This window comes from Anolis sagrei, chromosome 4, assembly GCF_037176765.1.
Source record: "Anolis sagrei isolate rAnoSag1 chromosome 4, rAnoSag1.mat, whole genome shotgun sequence".
Classification (NCBI taxonomy): Eukaryota; Metazoa; Chordata; class Lepidosauria; order Squamata; family Dactyloidae; genus Anolis; species Anolis sagrei.
Genome location: NC_090024.1, coordinates 103,484,306 through 103,508,437, shown reverse-complemented (window position 1 = coordinate 103,508,437; position 24,132 = coordinate 103,484,306). Strand labels below are relative to the sequence as shown.

At 38.5% G+C, this 24,132-nt stretch overlaps 1 protein-coding gene and 1 pseudogene across 9 annotated transcripts in view; both read right to left on the bottom strand.

Annotated features, from left to right (window-relative positions):
• The window catches only part of CTNND2 (catenin delta 2), a 623,732-nt gene that overhangs the window by 342,509 nt on the left and 257,091 nt on the right, over positions 1–24,132 (bottom strand). The window lies entirely within an intron of this gene.
• On the bottom strand, positions 2,085–2,195 carry LOC132775252 (U2 spliceosomal RNA; annotated as a pseudogene).

Sequence of the window (24,132 nt, the reverse complement as noted above, 5' to 3'; positions counted from 1 at the left end):
TACTCCTTTTCTCTCCAGTTTATATCTGTCCATACTTTTCTTTGTGGGTCTTTCTCTTGTCTTTTCTGTCTTTTTATTCCTCTGTGCACCTAATTTGAACTATGAAGGGCTCCTTCTCCCAGCCAGTAAACACAGCAGGGATGAGGGAGACTACATAAAAATAAAGGATGAGAAAGTAATGGGATATGCAGAAGAAGGCTATGCAGGCCTACTCAGAGGTAAAATCACTGAGTTCAATGGGAAATGCACAAGACTGTGTCCTTAAAGACAGACCAGGTTGGGTGCAGGCAGGGGTGGCTCGTCCATTACACAAAGTAAGCGGTCGCAGAACACTTTTTTTGCCAGGGGCACAGAGGTGCCTCTTTAAATGCCCCTCGACTGCCACTTGAGGAGTGCCCCCTCAGCTCACAACAGCCCTAGCAGTTCGGGGGGAGCCTCGGCTTTCTTGCCTCGCTGCCGGGTGATCCTCTTCCCAAAGGGGCCGGGCCCTTGAGCCTCGCCTAGCCCCTCTTGTTCCTGCTCCACCCGGCCACTGGGTGCGTGAGCAGAGCCGGCGCTCAATTGTTCTCCATGTTCGATCCCTTCCCCATGACCGGACCCCTTTCCTGATCCCCCGGCACCCTACCCGCCTCCTCTCCTCTCCCCAATCCGTGGGTGGGCCAAGGGGCGGAGCCACCACGACTGGCCTGCTTTGGGTCTTGTTTGTTGTGGGAGTTCTGTGTGCCATATTTGGTTCAATTCCATCATTGGTGGAGTTCAGAATGCTCTTTGATTGTAGGTGAACTATACATCCCAGTAATAGTTCACCTTGCTGCATTTGCTCCCTTGCCTGGCCCACTTTGGGTCCGGAGGCATGTCTGAAGACCCCAGCGTGCGCACCAAAAGTCGCCTCTTCTCCTGACTTTCTCTTCAGCCACTGGGACCAAGCGAGAGAGAGAGACCCTCTGGCTGGAGGTATCTCCCACCTCCACTCCCTCCTTTGTTTTTGCACCTACCTTCAGGAAAGGTGGGCATCTCCACCTATGTCTCTCTCTCTCTCTCTCTCTCTCTCTCGGTCCCAGTGGCTGAGGAGAAAGTCAGGAGAAGAGGTGACTTTCGGTGCACACGCCGGGGTCTTCAGGCACGCCTCCGGACCCAAAGTGGGCCAGGCAAGGGAGCAAATGCAGCAAGGTGAACTATTACTGGGATGTATAGTTCACCTACAATCAAAGAGCATTCTGAACTCCACCAATGATGGAATTGAACCAAATATGGCACACAGAACTCCCACGACAAACAGAAAATATATATCAATGATTGGTTTGGGGGGGGGGGCAAAATACTGTTTGCTTACCATTGAAAATTACCTAGGGCCACCTCTGGGTGCGGGGCTAGATGAATAAAGAAATTGGTATTGGAATGATATTGGCTCTTGCTCTATGTTTTTGTGTGTGTCGAGGCTTTGCCTTCAATGGTTACACATGTTGGGGTCCAGCACTTTGGTGATGAAGTGTGTAAGTAGTTTTGTATGTTTTCTTTGAGTATGTATATGGGAATGATACACCTGCTCCAAAAAGACAGTGAATAAAGTACATCCCAGTTGAGCTGTGAGAACTGTAGGAGCAGCAAAAGGTTAGTTCCCATGCTGAGGAAAAGGAAGTAGCAGCTGTGATGAAAAGAGTAACAGGTGAGGAAGGCATTGCAAGAAAACATACTTTGCACTGACACATTTATTGGGCTGGCCAAAAGGTATAAAATATTTTGTATTCGTTTTCAAAGCTTCACGGTTTTCTTCAGCAGGCAGAAAGGGCAATATGACACACAGGGGAAATAAAGTTAGGGTGTTGTGATCCTGACATCTGCATTCTGCTTTGAATATGTTACGATGAGTATGTAGTTGAAGAGTGAGCCCCCACCCCCTGCTTATATGCTGAGTTGGAATAAAGACAATAAAACACAGATAATACAGTTTTTTCTGCTTCTTCTTTGTTTGAAGTCAAAAAGAATTCTAATCAAAGAACTGTATTTGCAGCTATCCAGTCTGATGTCATGATATACCACTTAGGAAAATCTCTGTTTTCCCAGCCATGGAGAACATTTAGGTGATAGAATGGGCAAAAGTGTATGAGTCGAGATTAAATCAGGTTGTATTACATTGTATGTTATGATAAGAACAGATACTACACTTGATCTTAGTCAAAAGGCCAAGATCATAGTGAATATTTTGTTTGCTTGTTGCCTATATGCTAAATTAGGTCCCAATATTTACACTGCTCTTGGTTAGAACAACCAGCTGGGATCCAATTGTCAAACTGTGGTATTTTCTTTCTGGGGAGAATCTACACTTAGTCAGCTGCATAGCCAAATTCATTATAAAAGCCTCCCACCTAAGAGATCTCTTTATATCACAAAATGTGGTCCCTTGTCATGGCAATGAAGTTATCTAAACTCTCAGACTGATTCTTTTATATTCATCACTCAACTCCCCCTGGTTGTATCTTGTAATTTAATTCTATTTCATCAAACTTACTATTTAATCAAGTTTTATTGTGTTTTGATTTGTTTTAGTTAATTGTTTGAGTAGTTTTAGGATAGCAATTGGTGTCTATGTGTCTGTGTATTTTTTCCAACCACACTAACAACCATCAAGTCAGACTACACAGAGAAGCCATTGAAATACACAAGCACATGGACAATTTCAAGAGAAAGGAGGAAACCATGCAAATGAACAAAATCTGGCTACCAGTTTTAAAAGAACCTCTAAAACAGGAACGTAAATAAAAAGCAACACTAAAAACACAGGGGAATTTCTGGCAGGAAATAATCAGGGCCAACTAACACCTTCCAACAAAGGATTCCCAAAGGCAGAAAGCACCCAGGCTTTGAAGCTGCAAGGCCATTCAGTGCTAATCAAGGTGGTCAATTGCAACATTCACACTTGCCTCAAACAGACAAGAGTTCTTTTTCCCCACTCTGGACATTCTATAGATATATAGACCTCACTTGCCTATTTTCCAACAGACCTCACAACCTCTGAGGATGCCTGCCATAGATGTGAGCAAAATGTCAGGAGAGAATGCTTCTGGAATGTGGCCATACAGACCAGAAAACTCAAAGCAACCCAGTGATTCCAGCCATGAAAGTGTTTGAGAACATATAGATCTATCATTGTATGTTATGCCTTTTGATTAATCCACAATATTATGACAGGATGGAATTTGGATCCTGTTGAATTTTTTTGTTTTGTTTAATGAACGACATGGCTGATCCTAAAGTATTTCCAGAAAAACATAAGCATTCTAGTCAAGTAAGCTTGATAAATACAGCTACACCAATACCATAAAACATCCTGTTTAACTTGACCAACATAATAGCCATAGGGAAGCCTTAACGTTAGGAATATCACATGTATAAAGAACTACTCCCAAAGCCAATCATCCTTATTGAGTAACCAGATCATGTGCAACACACTTCATTTGTCTATTATAAGGCATATTATATTCATTATTGTTTCTTTCAGACAGATCGATGTATCAGATAAAAGTATAATAAGCCTTCAGCAGCAACAGCTAATGTGAATATTGAAAAATGTTTTCCACACTGAAGGCATTATACTTAATCCTGTGTGTCAGCAATGCATTCTGTCTTGTAAATTACAAACAAAATGTGACAATAGGGAGTATACTCAAGTGACTTTCTGACATAGTTAAATAAGTGTAGTTTTAATTATGGTGATGTTAATGTCTTGTAGCTATGTATAATTATTCATCAGGAAAGTCAACATAGTTAAACTGTAAATAAGGTATGGGGACTGCATAGAAAGGCTAGATAAATGAGCCTTCCATTGTTTTTATTGCTTGTTTTTTAAACTGTGACAAACATGTTTGAAAACATTTCTCCCTGCATGCATGCACACACATAGAGAATGAACAAAGTATGTAAGTTCTAATGAAGTTTTTGACATTGGAAAATCTTTAAAAATAATCTAGGTCCATAATAAGTTTTTAGAAAAAGAATGATTTAATACAGAATTGGCCTTCAAATGACTGTGATTTACAACTTTACAGAAGTCTTAAAACAGGCAGACTGCACGGTAACATCCAAAAGAATTTTTCATTTCATTTTTTCCTAGAAATGTAACCACAAATTCAACAGTAAAGGAAAGAAAGAGATGGAAAAGAATAGAAATATATATATAGGATGAAAATTAAAAGCGATTGCTATATTAAAGATGTTCTGAGTTGCAAAAGACTGAATGTATTTGAAATGTAGCTCAACTTGTTTTTTACCCAAATGTGCAGATGAAAAAAATAGCATTAAGAATATGTGTAGAATTATTAACGGTACAAGTCATTCTGTCTTCCATGCATCTACCCATTTAATATTGAGAATGATTTTTGCATAAGTTTAAGGAGAAATTTCATATGGAGAAAGTATGAGATGAAACCATGAGGCTTACAAACCATGTAAACATGGTTGCAAAGTGTGTACTTGTGTAGGCAGACAACTGCAAGTGTGGGAAGAAAATATTTTCCTTTCCTAGCACCATGAAAGGATAAAATAAAGTTTAAGGTAGGTGAAGGACCACCTTTGTTAGAACATACTTGATTCTGGATTGTGTTAAATGGTTTCTAAATTATGAAGTATTTATTGAGAATATTTTTCTGGCAAGTCAACCTCACTGGTCACTGTTTTATTCACTGACTAGCATATATCTTGTCTGAATTTCGGGCAGTCCGTACCCCCACTTTTCCCCTTCTCCTACTCCTACTCCAAGAAGGTGCACTTCAGAATATCTCTATGGCAATACTCCGGCAATTCTCTTTGGGCAGACTTCTTTGGGGCTCTTTTTTTCCTTCCTCCATTTCCTTCATATACCCTTTCCTTCTTTCCTTTCCTTTCCTTTCCTTCCTCCCTTTCCCTCATATGCCTTCCCCGCTCTTCCTTTGTCTTTCTTCCCTCCCTCTTTTTCTTCCTTCACCTTGTTTTTCCCTCCCTCTTTTTTCTTTCTTTCTTTCTTTCTTTCTTTCTTTCTTTCTTTCTTTCTTTCTTTCCTTTGTTCCCCTTCTACACATATCACCGAGCAGCAGGTAAGATGCCCTACATCTTTTCTTTCTCAGTGACATCACAGAGGGCCACTTCACCTAGTAACAGCCAATTCTTCACCTGGCCACAGCCAATCTACTCCGATCCTTTTCTTTCCCTTAGCTTTGGGTTCAAAAGGGGTGATTCTTTTAGTTCAAACTCCCAATTGTTTTAAGTGAATAGTAAAGAGCATGTGTACCAGGTTGGATTCAGTTCCATCACAATGTGTAGTTTACAAACGGACAAACCAACCAACATATATACATGCATACTTTGACTTTTATATATGCAGTGTAGATAGTATTGGACAATAGTGCCATTAATTGTGACTGGATGCCATTGATTTTGTTAGATTTACTCATCATGTCTAATGTCATTAATTTGGTGATAACTGATATACAAAAGAAATAGTTCTTATATCTGTCCAAAAGGTAAAGGCTACATAGTGAGTATTTGCCTAGAAAGAAGAGAGTCGGGTAGCCTTCTATCTCGTGTTCTCATTGTAATTTTCTGTTCTTAAGCAGTATCTATTAGTAGGTCAACTTTGCAGAAGAGCAATCAAGTCCCATGGCAGCACTTTTGCGGAAATGCATTATTGTGCTTTCGAACCTTTAAAATGAGTCCTGTTTTCAATAAGATTTATTTATATATTTATCAATTCATAATATTCTTGCTATAATAATTATTTTTTATCTTATGGAGCTTCAATCTATGCTGCAAGATAACCTGTCTCCTATTGGAAAAAAATGAAGTTATTAAATCAAAATATGATAGATTAACTTCCTGGTTGTATTGCAATAAAAACAAGGGATGAAAATAATGAAGCAGGGATGCTAAAAATAAAGTCCATGTGCTATACACAACTCCAGCCTGTTTTATCCATGCAGCTGGATATAGATTAGTATTGGGAAACAGACTGACAAGAGGGTGAAGGTTAACCCAATAGAATAGAGACATACCTACCTATTCCTAGTTATGTCACAATAAATTCTGTAAACTTCACCTGGATTAATATCTGCTTTCATGAGTTCAAAGATGAAATTGTTTCTCCATGGTTCTTAATCTCTCACACAATGTATTTAATAATGTGTACTTAGTACACATTTTGTTATGCCTTTCTAGATTTTCATCTCCCTCTCCTTCAAGCCTCCTACTTTTCTGCTCCTGTCTACCTTTCTAGCAGCTTTGTGTGGACTGCCTTCTGATTATTATAAATATAGATTGATGGACCTACATCTGTCACTACAATTATAGCCTAATGTTTTTCAAGTTTAGTACAGTCCACTTAAATTAATAACCACTTAATGGAATGAGTTATTCAAAACATGTTGACAGATCTAAGGCAACATTTACCAAGTACGAGCTGTAAAGAGAAAATGCATTCTACAACTTCTAAAATCTGTGAAATTTTGCAGGAAGTTCTACAATTACAGTGTCAGAGGTTGATCCTCAAATATGTACAACTTCTCTGTAATGAATGGTGCACCATGTTTTATAAAAAGACAATAATGCTCTCTTTAGGTATGTCCTTAAACAAAATCCAAAGTTACTACAATCAAAGTTATTATATAATTTCATTATATATCACTTTCCTAATACCAGTGAAATTTTATTTTTTGTTTATTATATGCAAATTAGCACCAAATAAACACTTTAAAAGGAATTAACATCACCCGCTGTTATAGCATGTGTGCTCAATTTGTGCAGTTATACTAACTGGGGAAAAGAGGTTGTTCCAATAGTTCATCATCATTGCTCCTTTCTTTCCTCTTTCTGCCCTCCACTGTTTATTAATGGAAAGTAACTTAAATGAGGATTGTAGTAAAAGGGTGCAGTAGGTCTATGGACCTAATCACATTTGACTTTTTCAGCATCCTTCGAGGACACAAAGAGGACAGAGCCTGCTGGATTCCATCAGATGATGCACAGCTACTTCCAGTGGGCTCCATTCCCCAGTGTCCTATGACAGAGCCCTGAGAACATGGGAGGTTTTCCTTTGTTCTCATAGGACAAGCCGGGGAAAGTCGGGTGGCAACACTTCCCCCATGGCTGCTGCTATGGCAACAAACAAATGACACAGATGATGGTGGCCATTTTATGGGGTTGATATGGGGCTGGCCCTGTTGGATGCTGCAACAAGATATGGGGAGACAGTGCAGTAACTCTTTGGATCGATCCAGAGTACTCTCACTCTGGACTGGCACCACATTGTGTGGCCCATGTAGATGGGTTCTCTTTTTTAACCATTTTAAGTCACCTTGTTTCAGAAGTTGGGAAAAAAGGTGGGTTAATGGTGGTGTTGATAATCCTGCCGGAGAGCTTCAATAGCCACACTGGTACACAAGCTTTTGTTTGTAGTTGCTAGACATTCTTTTACCTTCACAGCATGGAATGCACAGAACCCATCTGTCAGTTAAAGAAGGTGTAATCATGCAGACAAATTGAGGAGAAGGGTTGTCACTGTTTTTTTGGCTGATACTGTCACAAGCTTTTAACTTCTGCTCTCCTGGCTCAATGGAAAAATATTTCTGTTTCAGGAATATGCATTTAATTATTCCAGGAGTTTTATTTTCTTGTGACATTCATAAGCTCCTTTCTAACAAAAGTACTTAAAGCAATGAACAATAAAATAAGTAAGCAAAGCTTTTGTTGCTTCTATGTGCCTTAAGGTTGACTGCAGCATATGATCCCATCAAAGGGCTTTCTTGGCTAGATTTATTCAGAGGCGGCTTTCCTTCGAATATACCCTATAGTACCTGGATTTTCCTGGCAATACTAACTAGATCTAACCTTGCTTAGCTTCTGAGATCAGATGGGATTAGGCATGTTCAGGGTATTCAGGCAGTGTACATTTTTTCTTCTTAAAGGTTCCTTGATATCTAGTCATTAATCAAAAAACTATCATCTGAAGAATCAACATCTCTATACATAAATATCACTGAGCATAACAAACACCACAACAATAGCATAAGACTGTGAACGTATCCCAGATTATATAAAGAAAGTTAAACATTACACAATTTATCAATAATTAAATCATTAAATGTACTATTTAAACAATATAATCCTGAAAAGTCTTTAAGAATGAAAAAAATGGTACCAAAAAGAAATCAGTGTAGAAATGTGATAACCCTCACTATTCTGTAACTTCTGATGCACTACAGAGGGATGCTACTATATTAGGAAGTGAACAGATTTATTTAGAACTATGAAGCAATGCATCTAGAATATTCCATTGTGTTCGAAGGGCACTGAATGAGTCTGACATTTCCCATTATTGGGAAATAATAGAAGCGATAGTAGCCAAGACCGAAATAGTAGAGATAGTAGCTGAACATACGTCTATGTAACATTGACCTTGACTGGGTCAATATTTTTCTTGGGCAAGAGAAAAAACACATATACAGGGTTAGTCAAAATGAATAGGCCAATAAGAAAATTAATTGTACCCGAATTGGCCTATTCATTTTGACTAACCCTGTATTAAAGTGAGAATATATCCCAAAACTCAATTTTCTGAATTGGTAGATATGGCTACAGAGTAACTAGAATATTATATCTCCACACTTCTTGAACTCTGTTAATTTTTTAAAAAATGTGCTAGTAATGACATTCCAGACAGTAAAGAAATTTTCCCTCACAGCCTCATAAAATCAATCATTCACACTTTGGATTCATTATTGGTCAAAATTCAGACTGCCTACTGTCAGAATCTTATTGCCATACAATGTGTGAATTTCAAATGTGCCTCTATTTTTAGACAGATAAAACATCTATGAAATAATGTACTGAAGTTACATATAATTACAGGAGATACTTTACAAAAAGAATTATACAACAGATGGTGGACCATTCCTCTTCACTCTGAAAATGTTTTTAAAATGGGGAATGATGGATTCTGTGAGCAGAAACCTCTTATGTAAGCTCCTCCGGGAGTTTCACAGATCTGAAATTTCACTATTTCCCAGATGTCTGGAAAAATCAGTTTCAACAGAAATGTGCAATGTATGCAAGAATGCTGCAAGCAATGAATGCTTTGGAAGTATGTCTCCAAATAAAAACTGCTCTCCACGTATATCCTTCTATTCAAGGTTTCTTTGGGTGACATGTCATTTGTGCTATACCACTTTCCCAAAAGAATGCAATCTGGCTTCTCCGGAAAAGTAGAGTTCTTAAGGTGGCTGCAATAAGATGCTACTGATCCCTCTCATCTACTTCTGCAAGATGGCTGAAATCTTATTCAAGACGAGAATCATGCAGTTACAGGGTGAGGAGTCAATCTTAAACTTTGATTACTCTATCAACACATGTTGGTAACAGAAATTATTAGTAACATTTAACCCGCCTGAGAGAACTGATTAGAGAACTGAATTTCTCAGACGTACATATTCTTCTGAACAGATTATGTGTTTTCTGCCATGTCTGCCTAGGCTGTCCTAGCATGTCACTTCTGACTGGTTGCAAGAGTCTTTTCTTTGGGATTAGAGCTACCAAGTCAGATAAAATCATTTGCCAGCAGCATATACAGGCTGGCATTTATGCTTTTACCCATAATTTATCAACTTGCTGACCTTGTGCTCCTACTGATGATCTCCCTGGAATCGAAGACTGTTGGAATTTAATGTCCTGAGCCATAAACAGTTGTTTTGGATTAGGTAGCCTTTGGCACACCATTTACATTACAATAGAGCAAAAGGTTTTACTCCCTTCCTCCCCCAATATCTTGTTCATATTAGGGATCATAGGGTTTTTTTTTTCTGGTACAGTATTTAGTTCCACAAAGACTCCCATATCCCCACCTTTTACTGTCCAACTGGCAGTAGGGGCAGTAACTGCTCTCCAATGCTGTTACAAACCAAGGTTCTGGTATTATCTGTTTTATTATGCTTTAAATGTGCTTTAAATGTGTTTGGGCTCCCTGGTGGCACAGTGGGTTAAACCACTGAGCTGCTGAACTTGCTCACTGAAAGATTAGTGGTTCGAATCTCGGGAGCGGGCTGAGCTCCTGCTGTTAGGCCCAACTTCTGCCAACCTAGCAGTTCAAAAACATGCAAATGTGAATACATCAATAGATATTCTATACGGTTATGCTGGCCACGTAACCTTGGTGGTGTCTCTGGAAAACACCATCTCTTCGGCTTAGAGATGGAGATGAGCACTACTCCTCAGAGTCAGACATGGCTAGAGTTAATGTTAGGGGAAACTTTTATGTGTCTTAAACTGTTTTAATTGGATCTTTTTAATTCATTGCTTGATTATTTCCACTTTTCAATTAATAGTTTTTCATTTATCTTGCCTTAATTGGATGTAAATAATTTTGAGCCTGTACTAGGAGAAAGACAGGCCTTGAGTAACTTTGAGTCTTGATAGTGAGAATGAGAAGCACCCTAACCAATGAAAAAATGGGTGCATAAAAAAGTAAACTGTTTATTCTGGGGGACCACAAAATGGTTGCAACCTAGTGTAAATAGTTTTCAGGGCAATTTAGCAAAGCATTTCCTAAATTTATAAGCACGTGTGCTTATTCAGGGTTAAATAACAGAAAGAGAAGAAGCTGCCTTAGGAACATTAGGAGTTGCTCTGTGCTCAGTCTATCTAGCTCAGAACTGGTCTTAATGTCTTTTTGAGATTCACATGGAAGAGCATGAATTCAAATGGCAGCCTTCTACCACTCTAGGTGGTCTATGATTGAGTGATACTCCCGGACAAAATGGAAAATCAACAACTTATACTTTAACTGTAAATTACAGTTATAGAGATTCTCATGGTTAATCTACAACCTACAATGCAAACACAGCTTCCAATCCATCTTTAAGAAGCTAAATAATGTCAGTCTATTAGGGCAGGTCCATTGGCAGTAAATCAAATATTAGTCTTACTCTTGGCTTTGAAACACTTGCTGTGACTGCATAAGTTGAATCAATTACCATTCCATGAATGTATACTAAACTAAATGCAAAAACAGATCACCATAGAAACAATGAGCCCTGAAATTGGACCACTTAAGCCTTTTTGTAAGTCTTATTTTCCCACTAATAGTAGGAATAATGTGCAAAATGTTGCCTAAGACACTGACAGGACTGTTCTGCACAAAGCATACATTGCTTTAAGAATTGTACATATTTTTCATTTTACAATTACTGGTATACTTTTTTTATTTCAGAACTTCAGACAAACATTCATTGTCCTTTTTAAACTATGTCAAGATGCCACACTATACTTTGATACTTTACTTTGTCCATACTCCTTATCCACTTGATAACTTTGGAGAACAAAAATGAGAGGCAACACCAAAATCTGATGAAACTCATAACAAACAAATACATCCCCAATACTTATAAGACATTGCCCATGCAAGCAGCCCACTTGGATCTATGGCATCTCTAAGAATACTCTGGAAGGATTTACACTGCCAAATTATGTAGTTTGAACTGTATTATATAGTAGTGTAGATTCATTGACCTGCATTATTTGGGTTTACATTGACCATATAATGCAGTTCACACGGCATTATTTAAAGTGGAGATTCAGCCTTGATGTTTCCAATCAGCTACTAGAGTCATTTGGTCACCCTGTCAGCTCTCCAACAGGTGGTAGTGGGTCATTCTGTGGGTGACCCACTGCCACAAGCATTTTCAAATTTTTGGCCCAGGATTATCAAACATAGAGCACCTAGTTTTCTCGATAGAAGCCTGCTGTTTGAATTAATGCCATTCCAGGTGAATCTCAAAAATACATCCTGCTTTCACCAGGCTTAGCATAGGGAAAGGGGATGGGATCTACCTTTCTGGACTTTGAGGTGCCCATTGGATATGAAAATGGTTTTGTTCATTGCCTGGCATCAAGAATGATGCTAGCCAAAACAATGAGTCAATGAGTCAATCTCAGTTTATCACTCTGGCCACTGACTGGTGATGAGTACCATTTTCATGCCCAGTGGACACCTCAAAACCTGTAGTGTCAGAGGCAAAGTGAAGGTGGTATTCACTGTGGCCACAACCCAGTCCCCAAGCCAGTATGGTGGCTGGCTGTGTGGACCATAGTGACACTGTGTCATGGACATACAGCACGGTATACTGTGGCCATACAGTCTGGAAAACTCACGGCAACATAGTGACACTGATTCAGAGTACCCAACTCCAATTCAGCATTGCTGTTTTAGGCCCATGTAGATATGTCCCTTGTCTTGTCTCACCCCATGCAGTAGGCAGTGGATGGAGCTACTGTCACGAGTTTTTCAGTTTTTGTTTAGTGCAAAATAAAATTGCAATTATTAAACATTAATCTCTGTCCAGAACTGCAAAATGTTCTAGTCTTAATGTTATTTTGCTTTATAAAAAGGGGCCTTTCTGTCCTACAACAAGTGAGTTTTCCCATTATGTTTTACCAATCATATTTAGTGCTAAGCAATGCCTCCAGTTGCTATTCAGTTGACATAAAGGCATACATTATAGCATCATAGCAGCCATAATATAAAATGAGCTTTCTAATGTGATAGTGGCTTAAGCACATGCTCTTTTGTCAATAGAAATGAGTCTTTCCTCAGAACACAAGTGCTCCTGAAGCATTGTATAGCTGCATGACTAAACCATGCTTCAAAAGTATGTGGGCTGCTGGTTATCTCTGTTTTTATCTCTGCAGATATTGATTATCTGGTGTGCAGAGTGCAGAGCATGAGCTCTTTGGCTGGCTATGTAGATGTGCATGGGGTCTTAAACACTGCAAGTTTTATGGATGTTCCAGGCATGATTTCTCCTGCATTACAATCAACACTATTCTTCTCTTTCCACTGGCTGTTACTCAGTTCTTGGGTCAGACTAGGTTTGGGTAGAATAATCTTTCTCTTGTGGTCACTACAGAAGAATCCCCTCCTATAATTCTCCAGTATGCCTTCAAAACATAATAAAACCTGTGTCTCATATTTCCTGATGCTCCAAATAACAAACTAGTATGTTATATAGTAAGAATGTTCAATAAGATTGTTTTGTTATCTTTATTAAATATCTTTGAAATGCTCTGGTTTTTAAGAAAGTGAGATTATTATTATTTTTTCTGACCTAAAATAAAGTAGAACCTTTTTACTGTATCTGGGAGACATCACTATACAATCAGCAATATAATTATTATATTAAATATATCTTCTTTAAAAAGAACTTAAAGCATCAATGGTACTTAGTACCAAACCACAACTAATATTTGAGTAGCTTTCACAGAAGTGGTGTGATGGCTGAAAAATCTTTTATGATGAACTCGGTGTACCAGAGATGGATTATTTTGACAGTTGATTGCTTTCAATCAGCTATAAGGTTTAAGCAATTGTAGTTCGACATATGTGCTTTCTTATCTAATACCGCCTCTCAGCAGGAAGCCTATTTCTGGACATAGTGCTTTTTCACACAAAATACACAATTGTCCACTGTACCAAAGGTAATTGGTTGCATAGGAGGTTGAGCTCCTATAGCTTTAACAGTCATATAGGAATGGTGACTGCTGAAAGTTGTAATATAGGGGCAAGGCATGAGTAGCATATAATGGGACCTGTCTTCTACAAAACTCTTAAAAAAACAGAAGTAAAGTCATCTTTTGTATCCTATCCCCATGACTATTTCTGGTGGCCTTCTATCTATCTTTTTTTTTTACCAGTATAACTATTGCAGAGAGGTTCTGAGACTAAGAAATAGTATGCGTGTGTGAAAGGGAATGATAGCAGGAAACATATATACAAACATTATTATTAAGTACTGTATATATTCCTGTGTGCATTTAGAAATCTTAGTCAAAATATCAGTCCAAAAACCCCAAGTCATCTTATCTACTGGTCAATGTGGGTATTGTACCCTGTTATGAAATGAAGAACTATTCCCTTCTCTGAGTAGATTGACAAAAGGTGAAAGTTTAAAGTGCATCTACACTGAAGAATTAATGCTGTTTGACACAATGGTCAGTGCTATGGAATCCTGGCACACAGGCCCGTAGCCAGGATTTTGATTGGCGGGGGGGGGGGGGTGAGTTTGATTCAGGGGGGACTCAGGATCTACCCTAGCAAACCTTTTGTATCATTATCCCAATGCCCTCATGCATATGGGATATATTAAGCATGATGATCAGATCATGATATGAATAAACATAGCAGTTTAAATAATGTACCAGTAAGGCCTTCTCACGGACCACCCTGAGAATTTCGGGGGGGGGGAGCCCTTCAAACCCCCCCCCCCCCGGCTACGGGCCTGCTGGCACATGTGGCAGAGAAGGCTAAAGGTCTTATAAAATTACAATTCCCAGGATTCCCACAGAGTCATGGCAGCTAAAGTGGCATCAAACTTTATTAATTCTACAGTGTAGAACCACTGACCCTTCTACTCTCTGATGTAGTGCATTTTTAAGTGTCTGAATGGGGAAAGGGTGGCAGGAGTTGCTTGCCTCTGAAGTGGAGCTGGTTTCTGTAGAGTAACCCTCAACATATCAATGTGCCATGTCAAAATCTGTAATTTTGGCCCTCAAATTTGCCCTTAACTTATACGTGAGGTCAATTTATATAAGAGTATATATGTTAAGATTTCTTTTGGCTTCCGGTTTATCTTCTCTACAGCCACAATGCCACTCAATTTGTTTCCTGTTGGTATATTCATACACAGTTACTTTTATTTTCCTATTGGGAAATAAATGGATGAGAAAGACCTTGGAGTTGTAAGTATGCTCTGTAACCATCATTATTATAATGTTAAATCGCTTATCGGCCTTTTGGCCAAGATCAAATGAAATACTGCTTTGATATGCTTTGTACATATTATTCTCTGAGGCTAAACTGTAGGAGAAAACCAGTTTTAGAAGTTTCAAGCAGAAGCAGGCTGTGTGAAAAGATGATTGCCTGACCTTAATAGTGTCACTGATGAGACACTTTCCCAATGTTTTCTGGGATTTTAAAATATTTTTAATTAACTAGGCTATAAAGGAATGGAAAAGTGGGTAAATTATAATATAGCCTGTATAAATTCTGTAGAAAGGCATGTGTATGAGACTGAATGCTGATTTAGCACTCTACACTATAACTGCAATTTGGGAATAAAACACCAACTTTGGGGAGTGGGGCATTTTGAAAAAAATTGCTGATACAGTGAAATTCTCTGATTACTTAAAATCTGCTATATTTGCTAAGTTCAATATCATCAATCTGTGTTTGGTAAAGGTTACTTGCTTTAGACCGGTGTAAGTAATTGCCTGTAACAAGCAATCATGCATATTATAATGAGAATAATGTTCCCCTCGTGTGTTAGATCTTCTCCTAATGTAGTGTCCTAATGCATTTGTTTCACACTCCTGCTATCTATATAAGCATCATTTTCCCTAGTGGCAGCTGACCCACAAAGTGGGGTGACTAAATGTTCTACACATTTTTACAAAGCTATTTTAGTCATACATTCCATCATCTTTATGCAGTTTCAGTTCCACCCATGCTCTGTTCAATCTAGTGGAAAGTTTTGGAAACAGAGTATTAAACTAGAGAGGTGATGTATCCAAGAGCAGAAACAAGGCAGAAGTGACATGATCAGAGTGAATTTATATGTAGAAAGTAATGAAACTGCTGAGCAAAGTTTTAAATGGGATAACCAATATTGATCATTTCACTTATTATCGGATTGTTTTTATTATTCATCAACAGTTTTGTGAACATTCCATTTTATAATGTAAATGTCAGTATCAATATTTTCTATACATAAATTTACTCCAACCTTGCAATGTTTTGGTGCTAAATTCTTAAATACAGTAATTACTACATAATGTTACCATGTATTGAACCACTTTTTTCTGTTGATTTGTTGTAAAACATGATGTTTTGGTGCTTTATTTGTAAAATCGTAACGTAATTTGATGTTTAAAAGGCTTTTCCTTAATCCCTCCTTTTTATTCAACATTTTTGCTTATCTAATATTTTTCCGGCCCATTTATTTTGGATAAGCGAGACTCTACTGTACCTGACATCTCTTCTTGAGTGTCTTTGGGGCTGAGAAAGTTTCCCAGCACCTCCAAGTGTGTGTACAACCAGATATGACCAGGACCAGTGAAACGCTATTTCCCAAAGTTACACCGTGATTAACCACCCTTGAAGGATACCATCACTGATGATATCATGATAGTATCAAGTATCCCTGAGGCTGGATCTACACTGCCTTATATCCCATGATCTGATTCCAGGTTTTCTGTTTGTCCCAGTGTAGACTCATATAATCCAGTTCAAAGCGGACAATCTGAGATCAGAATCTGGGATATAGGGCAGTATAAATCCAGCCTGAAATGTAAAGCCACATAAATAATTACTTGGTCTAGGTCAGTGCTGTTCAACTTTTGGGCCTTCAGGTGTATGGGACTCCAACACCCAGAACTCCTGGCCAGCTTATTCAATGTTCAAGAACTCTGGAACCTGAAGTCCAAAACATATGAAGTACTAAAGTTTGGGTGGGCACTACTTGTTTAGATCATTCACCAAGACAATCTAAGCTGTTTAGATCTAGCCTCAATCCATACTGGAATAGGATCCAAATAACCAGTTTTATCAAGAAAGACTAAAGTTAGTTACTAACATGATTTATAAAAAACTGCTAAAAAGATATTCTTACAGACTTGATAATAAGAAGAGGAAAAGAGGAGCAATAACCATCATACAGTGAGAGAGATGGGTGCAAACTGTAATCCAATGTATGATTCCATAACATTCCCCAACACAATAGCAGTGCAATTAAGACTTGGAAATGTGTGGAATTATACAAAACAATGATATTCTTACTGCCTGGGCCATTTCAGGCTATTGTAGTACACAGAACTTTGATGATGATGATGATGATGATGATGATGATGATGATGATTGGTCATGTCAGGAGCGACTTGAGAAACTGCAAGTCCCTTCTGGTGTGAGAGAATTGGTCGTCTGCAAGGGCGTTGCCCAGGATGTTATGATGATTGTGGAGTCAAGGCATTCTTAACTATATTACAATGTGTTTTTTTTTATTTGAGCTGCTGCATGCAGTAGTGGCTTTTTATTTAAAGAATGCTAATAAAAATGTATTGTTACTTCTTAGCTGAGTATGTAAATCATTCTGGGGTCCCTTATGAGGAGAAATATGATACTAACTACTTATTCAAATTAATACAATAATCAGAAAAGAAAAGACAGTTTCTCAGGTGGAATACATGGGTTAAATTTTGACAGTTAAAGGAATCAGACTCTGAGTCAGCTCCAGCAGTGACTTCCAACCCTAATAACCTGATATCTTGAATGAAAGTTGTAAAATTTTAACTCAAAGTATTCCTCACTACATTTTAGGAGCAGAACAATAATTCCTGGGTAAAACTTGTCTACACCAAATAAAAATAAGTGAAAGAAGAAGAAATTATTATTTCCAAATATTTTAGCATCTTTATTTTCATATAGCAAGTGGCAAAAAGACTTTGGCAGCAGAATGCTAAATCTGAATATGAAGAGAACCCAATAATTGTCCTTTCATAGCACCAGAACGCATATTTTCAGGAAATAACAATTAAAGAAGCTTGTATAAGGTCAAAAAGTTATCCACTAGCAAACATGTATTTCTGTAAAAAAAAAAATGCCACCTGAACTTTTCATGATATCTGCATACATCAACTATCTTGCATGCTTCTCTACATTGAGTATTAAAATGAGGAAGAGTCATCAATCTTTGTCTCACATTTAAAACTCATTAAATCTCTTTGCCATCCTTCTGGAAGATTAATAACATGAGCCCAACATAATAGTTTTGCCAATTTAAATGTACCCATTTTAACACTCAGTTTCAAGAATATACTAATTACATTATCTTGCTTCTAGGCCAGCTTTAAAATGCACTGCGACAACCATTCTATCTGCTACATATGGCGTGATGTTGGATAATCCCTCACCATAATTTTCTGTGGCAAATGAGAAGTAACTGTTTTAAAACAGTCGTAAAATTACAGATAATATACAGTATTTAAACTTTCCTTCTATACAAAGATGCAGCAGTGTTGTGTTTAAACAAGGTTACTCTGTACGTTATTTGTACAGATCACAGGTGCTATAAGTCCTACTTCACTATTGCCACTGATTTATCATGCCTATCTTGCCAGGTCTGTTTTTGCTTATCTGAAATAAATACTAAACAAATAAATAATAAACATGTGGTTTAGATCTCACTATCACAGAGATAGAATCTCAGATTGCTATTTCTTTTGGTCACAATACTTGAATATTCTCTATTAACCTATTTTCAACATTTGAGCTCACCATTTTGTATTAGTGTGATTTCCTAGAAAAAGTATGCAGACATAATTTAGCACACATGCACAGTAGTGCCTGGACTGATTCACAAGTACCCCATGAAGAACAGAATATCATTAGTCCGGTTCTGGACCAATTTACCTGTCCGAACCTATCTTCCTCTATGAACCATCTTGGAGGTTAAGATCATCTGGGGAGGTCCTGCTTCCAGTCCTACCTCCTTTGCAGGTGTGACTGGTAGGGATGAGAGACAGGGCCTTCTCGGTGGTGGCCCCTCATCTGTGGAATTTCCTCCCCAACAAAATCAGATCAGCCCCTTCTCTCCTGACTTTCAGGAAAAAAACTTAAGATGTGGCTTTGGGGACAAGCTTTTGACAAGTAATTGAGGAGTGCAATAAATAAACATGAATCAATGTGTTTGACAAATGGAATCGGCACTGGATTATGTTTTGGATGATGTGATTTTAATTGATGTTTTAATAGTTCATGTTTTAATTGTAATTGTTTATTTGATAAATGTTTGTATGGCATCAAATTGCTGCCTGTTGTAAGGCTGCCTTGAGTCCCCTCAGGGGTGAGAAGGGTGGGGTACAAATATGGCACATAAATAAATAAATAATCACAATATTTACAGAATTTGTTTACTCCTACACATTACTGCAGACATTTTCTAAAAGAGGCAGTTGGCACATTCAGCAGTAAGTCATCCGGTGCCTAGCAATAAAGTGATGAAGATTCACATATGAACCAAAGCAAAGCAAATTATGAATGTTATCCCCTTTCACTTGTTTCAAAGACATTTTATGAGCCACTGAGTGGTGAAATGCTTCAGAAGAAAATCGGACTCGTGTATATATAGCATAAATCTTACTATACAGCCATGGCTTATGTGATAGAGCATGGATTATCATGCTTGTCCCCTCTCTCTTTTACCTGGTTTGTGCAAAGACAATGCCTGTATCAGCTGTGCAGGCCCCCATGGCATTAAGACAGTGAGAAGGATTTCTCCCTGCTTCTCTTGCTATATGCCTCAAAACTGGGAAAGAACAAGCCCAAGCTCTCAGACTTCCACAACTACAGTTTCTCTCCGTCATTCTGAGATGAAAGTGTGTCTGCTGGGATGCATAATAAGTGAGATCCAGAAACTTCAGCTGGCCCAAGACAAAGTGACAAGATTACCAACTGGGATTGCATTTCTGGTGACATTGTGCTATTATTTACCATCTGCACTGTCTGGTCATCTGTACTTAATGTCCAGTTCAAAATACTGTATTGTTTTCAATTAGCACATCTATAGAGGCTTGAAGACAGAGTCACCTGAAGTATAGCCTCACTCTGATCTACCTATCTATGAACACTAAGATCTATTTCAGAAATCCTTCTCAGGAAACCCCAACTAAATGACGCAAGGTGGTATCTTGGCTAATATGAAAAGGACCTTTTCGCCAGTGGCATACTGAGTGTTGAATTTCTTTCTAAGGGAGGTATGCTTTGAGCCTGCATTCCTGAGGTCTTCCTTGGCATTAGCTGAAGACATATTGTTAACTATCTAGAAGACATTTTTAATTAGCCATATAGAAACAATACAATGAACAATGAAACATCTAAACACAGTGGACTCTTAATGCTAAATTGATACAGCGATTGATATGGAAATAATCTATTTCTCTTTGTCTGCCTCTCACTTGTTCAATAAGCTTTTAGCATTGTTGAAGACAAATTACCTTGAAGGTTTGTGACTTATATTTCCTTAATAGTTTTTTACGTTTTGCCACTTTTTCTCCCATTTTCTGAAATGTGCAAAACACATGGTAATTCTCCTTTGAGAAGAGGCCAAAATGATGATCACATTCCAAACAAGCAAACAGACATACATATTGGCTAGCTGCCAGAAGGTATCATTGAAAGAATATTAACATCCTCTTGAGTGGGACTGAACAGCTTGCACCAAGAAGAAAGGCTTCATGCCTATTTTTAACTATCTTAAGTTATTTAGTAATATACAATCCTCATCAGAAAATTATACATATTTTTGTACCATAAATGTATTCTTCGATGAAATCATTAATTGACTCATATATGATTAGTATCAAAAACTGCCCAGATCATACTGTATCCTTAAGGAACAATCCCTCTGATCCTTGCTTTAAAAAAAAGGTAATATTTGTGCTTAAAACCTAAATCGGCCCTCTCTCTTTTGCCTCATTTTTTTTCAGAAGCCAGTACATTTAAACCTTGGTACTACTTAGAGCAGTGTTTCTCAACCCGGAGGTTGGGACCAGGTTGAGTCACAAGGTCACAAGGGGGGTCACAAGGGGGTTTCAGAGAGGTCACCTAATACCACCAGAAAACATATTTCTGATGGTCTTAGAAGAGCATGGGAGAGAAGGCTGAAGATCTCTCCACCTATCCTTGTCTTCCTTTTTAGAAACAGACGGTGACTCCTCCCACCAAAAGCCCTCCTCTGCTTTGATTGGCCAGCCTGTCAGGCAAGGGGAGGGCTGTTTCTGAGACTCCAAGTGGGGAGGGTAGAGCAGGTGTGCTTGGCGCAGAGCAGCATATGAGGCAGGAGGGAGGCTCGCGCCAGTGAATCCCTTCAAGGCATGGGGGTTCTGCGTGGGAAATTTGGCCCAATTCTACCATTTGTGGGGTTCAGAATGCTCTTTGATTGTAGGTGACTATAAATCCCAGCAACTACAACTCCCAAATGAAAAAACCATTCCCCCCCAACCCTACCAGTATCGGGTGTTTGTGCCAAATTTGGTCCAGTGAATGAACATGCATCCTGCATATCAGATATTTACATTACGATTCATAACAGTTGCAAAATTACAGTTATGAAGTAGCAACAAAAATAATTTTATGGTTGCGGGTCACCACAACATGAGGAACTGTATCAAGGGGTCACAGCATTCAGAAGGTTGAGAACCACTGACTTAGAGCATGAGCATTTTTTAAAAATGTAAAGTTTCTAAGCTGTGGTGATTATCCAGTTAGGTCCTATGTGTATTCAATCTGCTTCTTGTATACCTTATCTGATTATTAGTTGTCAATTTCTTTTCATGCATCCTTATAAAACACTAGCACATTACTAATTTCTCAACCTTTTCTAATGTTCCACCTGAACATTAGAAATTCTTCCTCATGTTCTAGTGGAATCTCCTTTCCTGTAATTTGAACCCATTGCTCCATTAAGTCCTAGTCTAGGGTATCTGACAAGCCTGCTACCTCTTTCGCATATTTATAAATGGTGATAATGCCTCCTCTCATTGCACTAACCCTTGTGCAAGTAGGTCTGTTGACCGACAGGTCAAAGGTTCGAATCCAAGGAGAGCGAATTAAGCTCCCTCTGTCAGCTCCAGCTCCCTATATGGGGACATGAGTGAAGCCTCCCACAAGGATGGTAAAGCATCAAAAATATCCAGGCATTCCATGGGAAACATCCTTGCAGATGGCCAATTAGCTCACACCAGAAGTGACTTGCAGGTTCTCAAGACGATCCTGACACACAAAAAAGTCTCCTCTCAACCTTCCCATCTCTTCTGCAGGCTAAACATATCCAGCTCTTCAAGTCCATTCTCATAGGGCATGGTTTCCAGATCTTAAATCATTTTTGAATGAGGAACGATGAGCAATGCAATAATCTAGAACATTAATGAATTATATAATGATTTACATTCTAAAAAGTTCTGGTCTCGCATATCTAAGCGTGGTGTTACAGGAAGAATTAAGTTATTGCTCTCTCTATATGTACCAGAACTCTGCATGAACAACTGAGCTATGCTTCAAGGGAAGTGCTATATGGAGTACATTCCAGTTCAGTTGGCCCTCTCTATTAATTGATTCTGTCTACATGGATTCAATTATCCGTAGCTGGAAAATATCCCTCCTCTATTTTTTCCCTCAAAAGCAAAACTTGATTTTGCAATCTTACATGAGGGACACCATTCTACTATGCCATTGTTTACAATGGGATTTGAATTTCCATGAATGTTTGTATCCATGGAGGGTCCTAGAACCAAACCATTCTAATCAACCAGTGAATCTAGACATGGTGATTTCCATGTCAGAGGGAGAGTAAATCCACTCTGAGTTTTAATATAAACCTTAAAGGTACTTTCTGAAGGGATGAACCCCCCCCCCCCCCCAAAAATAGGTTGGGCACTTTGCATAGTTACTTAAAAGTCCAAATTAAAGCCTAAACCAAATTTACCACTTTATTGCCATTGTTTACAAGAACATAATTCTGTCCTGCATTTTCAAAATGTTTTAATAATACTTTGGCATTTCCTCTCATTTTAAATAAGCGAATGCATAATAAGACTTATATACAAATATAAGCTAGGGTTTATTTCCAGCACTAAGCTCCAATAGTCAACACTAATCTATGCAAATGTCTCAGCTTTGCCATTTGTTTCCTTAGCAATCCTATTACTATTCTATGTTCATGCTATTTCCAACCATAACTACAAAAAGCAGGAAACATAATGGAATATAATTGTTGGCCATTTCTTAACAAGATGAATTTCTAGAACAATTTATCACTTGCACACAGGAAATTAGATGAATCCTTAATATGATTAGCAAATGCAGACATATTTATTTTATTTTATTCCTGTTATTAAAAACTGTCTTGATTTTGCTTCATTTCTGAAACTCATTTGAATTTTGAAACCATTCATTGTTCTTATGAATTTGCAAAACTTTCTGCCGGGAAATTTGTACACATCTTCTTAATGGACATCTTCTAAGAAATTTATGTACACAAATTGAAGTAGGGGGGCATGATGGTAAGAACAGGCAGGGGATGGGGAGCAGACACATTAGTTCCAAACCCTCTAGATTAGGGACAATGAATATAATGTACTTAGTAGCCTTTATCCTTTTGGGGTGATTTAAGACAGTCTCTGTTTTGTCTAAACTCTGGGAAAGCCTTTGCTGTATTTTCCAGCTGATGTGTGAGATTTCCAAAGCATCTGTCAAGGCACTGTAGGGAAGTATATGCTAAAAGGACACTTGGGGTTCATCTATACCAGAGGTCCTCAAACTAAGGCCCGGGGGGCGGCCCCCCCAAGGTCATTTACTGGCCCTTGCTCAGGGTCAACCTAAGTCTGAAACTACTTCAGAGCACACAAAAAACAATCCTATCTCATCAGCCAAAAGCAGGCCCACACTTCCCATTGAAATACTAGTAAATTTATATTTCTTAAAATTGTAATTATTGTATTGTTTTTAAGTGTTTTTTGCACTACAAATAAGACATGGGCAGTGTCACTGTCTAGCCAGTATCGCACCACCTGACATCCGCTGGGAAGTGGCAGCCAATAGTGAAAGGACCAAGGCAGAGATATTAAATTATGAGATATTATATTATGTCTCTTAATGAGAAATGCCGCATTATCACGGGGTGTCTGCGCCCTACACCACTGGAGAAATTACACTGTTTAGCCGGTATTGCACCACCTGACATCCGCCGGGAAGTAGCAGCCAATAGTGAAAGGACCAAGGCAGTGACATCTCCAGCTCATCCCCTGTTTTGGATCAGCCAGCACATCAACGACTTAAATCCAGACATAGTTTTTCTAAGATCTACAGAGACACTCACTGGAACACCTCAGCAAGCGAGAGTCCAAAAGTGGCAGGCTCAAACCCAGAACCTCAATCAATGGCTGATACCAAATGAGAAACTCCCCCCTGGGCACACAGAGGACTGGGCGACTTGGAAGGCACTGAACAGACTGCATTCTGGCACCACAAGATGCAGAGCCAACCTTCAGAAATGGGGCTACAAAGTGGAA